The following is a 9,463-nucleotide window of genomic DNA, read 5'->3' as shown; positions in this document are numbered from 1 at the left end:
GACCCTGGTCCTGACCTCCCCTTGGCCCAATACCGAGAACTGCTGGGAGAATCCTCCAGATTAAATGCAAATACCCCCACAGCCCCACCTCCCTGGCACCCACTTGGAGGCCTACGTATTTAACTCCATTTCCCTGAAAGTCATTCCAATCCAAAGTCAGACAGTTCTGAAAAATTCATTTGAATCCACCAGCTCCATGTTGGTCTGCAAACACTAGGCAGCTTCTTCTTTCACGACATGGTCTTTTTTGAGTGGTCCCATGAAAGCTTTCTTCTCCTCCATGGTCCGGAACCGACCAACAGACCATGACCAAATTTGGAGGTGGTGTCGAACTTCAGGTCGATCTTCTCCAGGGTGCAACATTTGGTCTGTACCAGCAGAGACTTCCGCAGGGTGAGGAAATGCTTCTTGGTCCCAACGACACAGGCTTTCCGCACGATAAAGTCATTGGTTACTTCACCGTAGTAGACGAAGCCTCCCAGAGGGCTAATGCTCTTGTCAGACAGATCATAATTGGTGGACGCGTTGTTTTTGATCAGCTTTCCATCCTTGATCTGGTAGCCCTGGCCAATCTTGTAGATCTTTTTGTTGCTCTCAGTGCGATGGTGGTAGCCCTTCTGACCAGCTCGAGCCACAGAGAAGGCCACGCAGGCAGGATGCCAAGCTCCAATGCACTCCACCTTACGCAGGCCTCAGTGGGTTTTGGGAGGCAGTTTCTTTGTGTGCCAGTGGCTGGTGACACCTTTGTAGCCCTTGCCCTTGGTCACTCCAATGACATCAATCATCTCATCCTGCCCAAACATGGTGGGCATGGGCACCTGCTGTTCCAGCTTCTCCCGGGCCCAGTCCAGCTTCTCAGCCACACTTCTGCCATTCACCTGGATCTCCATCAGGTGGGACTTCTTCCGCCTCAGAGGCAGCAGGCACATCTGGGTGTGGGCAATGACGCGGATCACCTGGCAGTACTTCTTCATGCTGCTGAAGTCTTTCTCCAGCTGCTTTTTGCCGTCATCGTCCTGCCACTTCTTGCAGTACTTGGTGAAGGCCTTCTTCTTGGACTTATGCCAGTTCTTATAGAATCACCTCTTACACTCATCACTGATGTGCTCAGCAAAGATGGTTTTGAAGCTGCACAGGCCCCGGGGGGTCTGCACGTAGCCCACGATGTCTACAATGACCATGGGGGGAAGTGCGTCTCCACAATGGTGACGGCCCCTACAACTTCCTTCTTGTTGACCTACGAGCCAGGCCTGCCCACTTCTCACTCAATGTGGGTCGTGCCGGCCTTATAGCCCAGAGAGGCCTTCAGGTGGATGGGCTTGGTGGGGTCATCTTTGGGGAAGCTCTTCACCTTTCCCCCGTGCCTGCTGCTTCTTTTTCGAGGCAGGAAGCCCAGAGACCCATGCCTGGGAGCTAAGAACTTCCTGTGGGACATGATGCTGCTGTTGCACCTGTGCCTGCCACTGAGGCGTGTTGGGAGAGCTGTTTGGTATTATTTAAATAAAACCAAAAGTTGAGAAAAAGGGTTTTGCCCACAATTCCATCTTCTTCATTATTTATTGTGGCTCCTTAGATCATATTTCTTGTTCAGGCTTTAACTCATAAAATCTCAAAGTTGGATGCACTAAGATTAACTTGCTTATTTTAAAAAGAATGCAACTTAGGCCCAGATTGGTAAAAGGCATTTTCTTAAATCACACATACATTAAGTTGTGAAGGCAGGAATCAAGACCAGATGTCTTGATTCCATTCTCAGGGCTGTTTCCTCATGAAAATGGCACCATCTCCACTCCCAAAATCTAGGTCAGGTGGAATCCATGGATGTGAGCACATTGAATAATGACCATGATTTGTATAATAATATATGGCACCACCGGTAGTCAGTTGGGTGTAGTGAAAGAAGTCTATTAACCCAACCCCTGGAGAAACTGAGCCTGGTGAATCTCTTGAGCTCTGAAGTTATGAGTGGGTTATACCAATTAAGTGTCTACATTATGTTTGGAATTAATATTATGGTCAGTCCACAGTAAGGGAGACAGGGAGGCGACAAGTACCTAAGGAATGGTGAGCTGACCTAAATCACAAACAGGATAGGTCAAAGTTTTCATAATGATCATTAATAGGGTTGGTCTGTGAGTAGCCCCCACAGTTCTAGCCTTAGTGAGATAGGAAATCTTTAAGAAAAGAAAAAGAAAGAAGTAGCCAAGCTTAGAACATCAAGCATATGTCCAGTGAAAATCCAGTAGAGAAACTTTAATGTAAAGATATTTAGAATATGTCCTGCACAAAAATTCTACCCTAGGTATTTTGAGACTATGGGCCATCCTAAATTTTCCTTCTTTCCAAAAGATAGCAGTGCTCATTGAGATGAGGTATTTTGACCATTCTTTAACTAGTCCCATTGGAAGAGTTATTATTACCCTAAAATGCAGACCTTTCTCCAGTAACCACTTAATGCTGCTCATGGAATAACTTACTTTCAGATGACACTTTTTAATTGAATTGAACTAACATCTCAGTAATATGCTGTAATAAGAAGAATATTAAATGATTAAAAGATCTGAAGACTTTTGCAAAATTAAATGATTAAACATAACACTGGGTAAATGAACAAGCTCTGTGTATATTAATCAGCTGTGGGTTTTAGCAAATGGTCTGGGAACTAAATGTATGTCTACATTATAACCCTAAACACCCAAGAGTTGCCACCATTTGGGTACTTGCAGTCAATCAGTACCTCCTTACTGTCATGAGGCACAAATTCCATTTAATCGTTAAACAATGCTCTCGCGATTTATTAAGTACAAGCAACAAAAGCAATTGCTTCTTGGCAAACATTCGTTCTATTTGTTCGAGGTTTCTCGCTAAGACTGGCTACTTTTTTCCTTCTTTTTCCCCCCATTTTCAGTTTCTGGTGACAATAGTGGATAGGACTTGTTATAGGATGCTCTCATTGAAAGTACACAGTGAGTAGAAATGTCAAGCCAAATGGGAGAATCCTTATTTAGAGTGTATCTGTATTTGTGATAATTCTTTGTTTTTTCCCCGTGTTTATTATCATCGCATGAAAGTAGAAAAAGAGAAGCATCCAATCCAACCAGGAAGCATTCATTAAAGACCTTTTTTTGCCAGATGCTATACTAGGGACTATCTATGCATGAAAGGAAAATAATTCTTGCCCTCCCAACCCTTACATTCTTTTTTTTTTTTTTTGCTTTTTGGAGGGCATTTGGGGTTAAGCAACTTGCCCAAGGTTGTCACACGGCTAGTTTTTGTGTTAAGTGTCTGAGGCCAGATTTGAACTCAGGTCCTCCTGACTCCAGAGCTGGTGCTCTATTCACTGCGCTACCTAGCCACCCCCTAAATATTTTTTTAAAGCAATTGGGGTTAAGTAACTTGCTCAAGGTTACATGGCCAGTTATTTCTGGGTGTGGTGCTAAGTATCTGAGCCCGGATTAGATCCCCAGGTCATCCCCACACTGGGGCCGGTGCTCTTATTCACTGTGCTACCTGGCTGCCCCAATGCTTACTTCCTAATAGGGAAGGAAAATATACATATGTATATAGCAAAATGAATATGGGGTAGTTTGGGTAGAGAGGCCATGAGCACCTAAACAGATCAGGTGATAGTGAAGATGATGCTTACTCTAACTAAAGAAGAAGCAAGTCCTGAATGCAGACTGAATCCTGGGTCATCCCTAAAACAAATAGATGGCATTGCTGGGCCAGTCTCCTGCACATCTTTAACTTGACCTCGAGAATCGATTAGCAGTCTTAGCAGTCTCCTCTCCTGTCCAGAGATAACAGAGGTAATTTCTCATTGGACTACATAAATCATTCATGCCCATGTTAGAGTAGTAACTAGTTGCATAAAAATTCAGGCTGGCAATTTATGACTCAGGCCGTTCTTATGAAAAGAATGAAACCCAGGGAAAGTTCTGTTTAAAACTTTCCTATCAGTTGCATGAAATATGAGGAATTTAAAGGCTTATTTTGAGAATCCAGTTTCCCTGACCAGAATTCAGAGTATTTTCACAAGAAATCACTATAGAATTCACTTCTAGAAGATACCAGACAATGGGCTTTCTGTAACTGAAAACTCATTCCCCAAATCTAAATGCTACTAAATATTCTTTACAACCACCAGAAATTCAGTATAGTGAAATTAAATTTGGTGAGTATCTCATAAAGATGAGAAGAAATGGCATAGTGAGTTAGAGATCTTTCTTAGAACCAAGAGGTCCTGGACCAGTCACCCCATCTCTCAGTGTAAAGACTTTCAGGAAATTCTCTTTTCTTGTTAGTTGCAAAGAGGCCAACCTGCTTGTGTAGAGGAAGTTTTCTTTCCATAGCAGTAAAATAGATCCTTCCCCTATCCACATTCCCAGTCTTCTGACAAGCATTTCAGTTTTCTTTGAAGTTCAAGCTAAAGTATAAATGAAATTTAAGCAGCTTAGTTTAATAATCCATTAGGATATGTTAGATTCCTCTACCAAAATTTAGCAAATTCCAACCCATAAAAGAAAATCATTGTTCAAATAATTAACAAGGAAATGTAGCAGACACTTCAAAACCAATATTTCTAGTGGACTTTCCAATTACTTATTATAAGATTTGTAAGATTTAAGAGTTTTCCAGTCTCATCTAGCAAGCTGTCTTTAAAAGTAGTCATTGACTGGATTCCAAATTAAAACATATGATCACTGTATCAGTCTTAAAGGTTAAGGAGTCAGATACCCCTCAGCCCAGTAAATGACAGCCAGCCCTTTGACCTCTCACCTACCTCTCCCCCAGGAAATTATGGATAATTAACAGTTGAATTTCCTGATTGAACAAAGCCTTACATCTACTGTGAAGCCTGGACTCATAAAACATGGCTATTTTTGTGCCTGCTTGTGACCTTCTGGGATTTACTATCAAGCCTAGTTCTGCCTCTACTCCCTTCAGTGAGAGAGCAATGGGTGATGGTTGGAGGTGATTCCCTAGTAGTAGAAAATTAGCAGCATGTACTACATGAAATCCTACTGGCATCTACAAAACAAAACTCTGACCTTTTATGGTCAAAAATAGTTGCTTTGACTCAATGTGTTTGTCAAGGAAAAAAAATTTCTCAAAACTTAAAAATCCCAAGAGCTACACTTCTGCCCCCAGCAAAAAACAAACAAAAAAAAAAAACAGAATTGAGGCAATCATTCCTCTGTCCCCTGAGGAGGAACCTGACTGGTGTGTCCTCCCACATTTAGGCCTAAATGTATTTTACTAGTGCAGTAACTATGCCCTTCAGCTGCAGCCTCTATTCCTGAGATGGTGAGCTAATTCATTCTGCAGAGCTGACTCTGGGAAAGTGAGAGCCGAGCCAGGCTGCCCCTTGACAGAGATAGAATAAGTTGAATGCAGTAGAACATTTTTGAAATCCTAATGCGTGCTGCTCGCAACTTAATTTTATTTTTTTTCTTATTGGTTTTTTATAATATGACATTTTACAGTCCTATAGTGTTCAATAGCTAGATCTTTATCATAAAAATGACACCAGCATATGACTGAAGGAGGAAAGTCAGTCAAAGCAAAATGAATGGCATGCTTTTAAAGTGGCAGTTTAGTACCCATTACATGAGGTCAGTGTGTGTTCTCATCCCATCATTAAAGGTTCCTGTGAAACTGCATGCATGTTCCTCACCCTCATGGTCCCCTTCCTGGGCCCCAGCATTAGATTATGAAGATAAGGGAGTAGAACTCTAGATCTGTCACACAAGCTCCGCTGTTTCGTGGGCCCTATAGGAGTCGAGCCTTAATTCCAAACATGATGCATGTGCATGAAAACGAAGGAGAGAAAAAGCAAGGGGATGATTCTGTGGGTGATAATGCCTATATGTAAATTTTCAGTGAACTGCCAGCTCCATCAAATCCACTATCCACTCAAGTTACTTCCCCACTCTATCGATTTTATAATACGCATTGTTCACTAAACTAATATCAATAAAAATCCAAAACCAGGCAGTGGGGCAGCTAGTTCCTAAATTATATTAGAGCTGATGATGCCTTGTTCTTTATATATCTCTAGAAGTCAGTTATTTTGGTACATAAATTTTCCCAAGGTTGACTCAAGTTCAAAGCACTGTTGGGTTGGTCCCATTGTTATTAACCCAACAAAGCCTCAGAAGAGCTTTACCCTTTATTGAGAACCAAGTAGTACTATTCTCAATGAAACGAGACATTCTCGGAGTAAGCAGCCTAGTTCCAGATTAAAGCTTCAGCTCATTATAATTCAATTTAGCAAAAATTTAAGTGCCTACTTAATAAGTGCCCAAGGAAGAGATTTTGCATGCAATAATGTATGGAGAACGGACCTCCAAATCAGGAAAAGTCCTGCCTCTCCTATATACCAGGTCTTTTAGTGCCTCCCATGAACTATACTTTTCAGTGCCCCGCTCTTCCCCCACAACTTTACAAGCCTATTTTGTATTTCAGCTACTAATCTATACAAGTCCAGTGATTTTCTTTACTTGCAGTTTCCTGCCAAAATGAAATCTCCATTCTAGCCCAGAGGTCCCAAGCATAAGCTTTAGCTCCCTGGTAGATTGTTCTTAGATCACAATGCTGTCAGTGAATAACAACTTTCCCAAAGGTTATGGGATCATGGCCCTAGGTATTCTCTTCTCAAGGTAGAATGGAACATCAATGGAGGTTCCCTTTCATAGAACTAGGGCAGCTGGCCAGTGGAGATGTGTTCTGAGTCAGTCTGAAGACAAAAGCTCCTTCTCCTCTTGTCGAAATTCTCAGAATTCTTCTGGTTCATTCCAGGTATTCAACAGTTTAGACTCTTCCAAATCAGTTTAGCTGTTCCAGCCAGGAAGATATCAGGAAGTGTCTCCAAAAATGTCTTTGTTTGACCAATAGTGGAAATAGATTTGTAAGTTGTTCAGTTTCTTCACGTATTGTTAATATCGTTCCTGTGTTAGAGTCCCCTGTGGGTGGCCCAGTGGATAGAGTACTGGGTCTGGAGTCAGGAAGACTTATCTCTCTTTTTCTTTTTGGAGGGAGGAAGTCAGGACAATTGGGGTTAAGTGACTTGCCCAAGTCAAGTGGCCAGTGAGTGTTAAGTGTTTGAGGTCACATTTGAACTCAAGTCTTCCTGACTCCAGAGCCAGTGCTCTAATTCACCGTGCCACCTAGCCACCCCCAAGACTCATCTTTCTGAGTTCAAATCTGGTGATCCTAGGCAAGTAACTTAACCCTGTTTGCCTCAGTTTCCTCATCAGTAAAATGAGTTGGAGAAGGAAATGGCAAACCACTCCAGTATCTTATCAAATGTGGTTACAAAGAGTTAGAAATGACTGAACAATAACAACAAAAATTTTATGGTATAAGTGCCCATGGTGGTTCCAGAGAAATACTACCCATCTTTGCCTTTTTAGCAAACCTCTCTGAATTTCAGATTGGCATCCACGGACATAGTGATGTGTCAGGGCTATGTATTTCATGTAGATTTTAGGCTTTCAGAAAAGCTGTTGGAAATGTCTCCATGCTTAAGCTCTGGATAACAGCAATGATTCTAGTGAATGAGAACTCCATAGTGCTGTGATGAGCTGGTTCAATAGATATGTCAAATCTTTCAAGGTTCATCTTCATTGATTACCCATCATGAACAGAACTCTGTCACTATAATTATTTTTTTTACCCTCAAGGCGAACTCCCTTTTAAGCTCTAAAATTTCACAAATGGGGAATGTCAAGGACTATTTCATCATCTTTTACAAACTTTTATTTAACTCAGCTGCCTCCCATTTCCCTCTTCCCTTCTGTAATGCAAAATAGCCCTTTCCAATAGGCTGGCAACTAATCTATACCTAAGCCTATAGGAGGCTTAAAAACCTGGATGAAAACTAAATTCATTACAACTAACATCTAATATTTCAGTCTGTATTCCAGCCAGATGCTAACATTGAGGTAATGATAAAGATCGTTTTAATTTTCATTTAGATGTTTCATGATGTATTAGAAATAACTCTTAGGTCTTAGTATCAGAAGCATGTTGTAATATAAGGATTGCTGATCATCATATCACTCGACCATAGGCTGAATGATGGCCGTACCATTTACTCCCTTGGTGAGTTTGGCCAAGTAACTTCACTTCATATATGTCTATAATGACAGTGTTAGACTAGATGACTTTTAAGGTCCATTTCAGCTCTTAGCTCTATGATTCTAAAACCTCAGTTCAAGTTTCAGTTCTGTCATTTGCTGGTCTTGTGACCTGGTCCAAGCCACTGCCTACTATGGCATTCTCATCATTAAAAACAGATGGGTGGGTGGGGGGAGAAAAAGCAAGTTTTCTAGTCACCATTCTCTCAGTTGACACCCATCCACAGAGAATATTGCTGGTCTAGCATATTTTTACCACTTAAGAAAAGCATACTACTTTTCACTGCATTCTGCTTCCCTCCCTCCCCACTTTCTCCTCATCTCTAGCTCCCTTGTCCCAAGATCAGTGCCCCCAGTGTCCACTATTCTGAAAGGGGTGGAGATATTTTATACACATGCAAATGACATCACAGAACCATAGGAGAATTTGAATACTGAACCATAGAGTGGTTTAGGTTAGAAAATCCTGATCTCTGTGACCTCTTTCAATTCTAAAAACCCTTGATCTTACTGAGAATTGTGTGTTTCCTATTGTTGTCTTAGAAGATTTAGAGCATGGCATCTGAACTCCTGTAAGCTGGACTCTCAAGCTGAACTGGTGACTGAATGTTAATTAGAATGCCTGCCCAAAATTTGCCCTTGTTTCATAGGCCATAAATTCACAGCTCCTTGGACTTCTTAGCAAGTGCCGTTCCACTTCAGTTTGCACAGTGGCATCTTGGGGTAAGTTTGCTCCTAGTGAGAAAGAATTGGCAGGGCAGTGAATTAGAAAGTACAGACTAACATGACCTTTAAAAATGGTCATTAAACCAGAGAACTTCTCAGACAAATGCAACTGAAGATTCTAAGTGTTACCTTGAGGATTACTCTACCATTTTATATAATTTTTCTGGCATTTCAATCAGTTGGTTTGCTGACAATTTGTAGACTGAAGTGTTTTTCTCAAAGTGAAGGTACACTTCCAGGATGCTGTGCCTGATTCCAATATTTGATTGGTTCATAATCTTCAGGTCACCCTTGTGGTACCAACTCTTTTATGACAGTATAGTTGTAGGAAATTTGGGGGGAATTATTTTTACCTTGAAGAGTCCCACACAAAAGGCTCAGGATAATCAAGTACACATGATACCCTCAGTACATGGGGACTGATTTCTCCCTTACGGGCACATGTTTGAAATAAAATTTCATTCAAATAAATCCTGTAATGAACCACCATACTGCAAGTAAAAAAAGTTTCTTTAAATCCTCAGTCACTATCTCTAACATGCAGGCTCCTCTGATGGAACCCCCCTAATAAACTATGTCTCAACTCCCTACTATTC

The 9,463-nt window shown here is 41.4% G+C and overlaps 1 pseudogene; it reads right to left on the bottom strand.

Moving 5' to 3' along the window:
- Positions 1–213: 213 nt before the first annotated feature.
- Positions 214–1,476, bottom strand: LOC138163981 (large ribosomal subunit protein uL3 pseudogene; annotated as a pseudogene).
- Between the last annotated feature and the right edge of the window lie 7,987 nt (positions 1,477–9,463).

The sequence above is a fragment of the Petaurus breviceps genome, unplaced genomic scaffold (genome assembly GCF_028583685.1).
Source record: "Petaurus breviceps papuanus isolate PSGF00001 unplaced genomic scaffold, PetGlider_PUasm1.0 189, whole genome shotgun sequence".
Taxonomy (NCBI): domain Eukaryota; kingdom Metazoa; phylum Chordata; class Mammalia; order Diprotodontia; family Petauridae; genus Petaurus; species Petaurus breviceps.
This window is presented reverse-complemented; position numbering and strand designations above follow the sequence as displayed.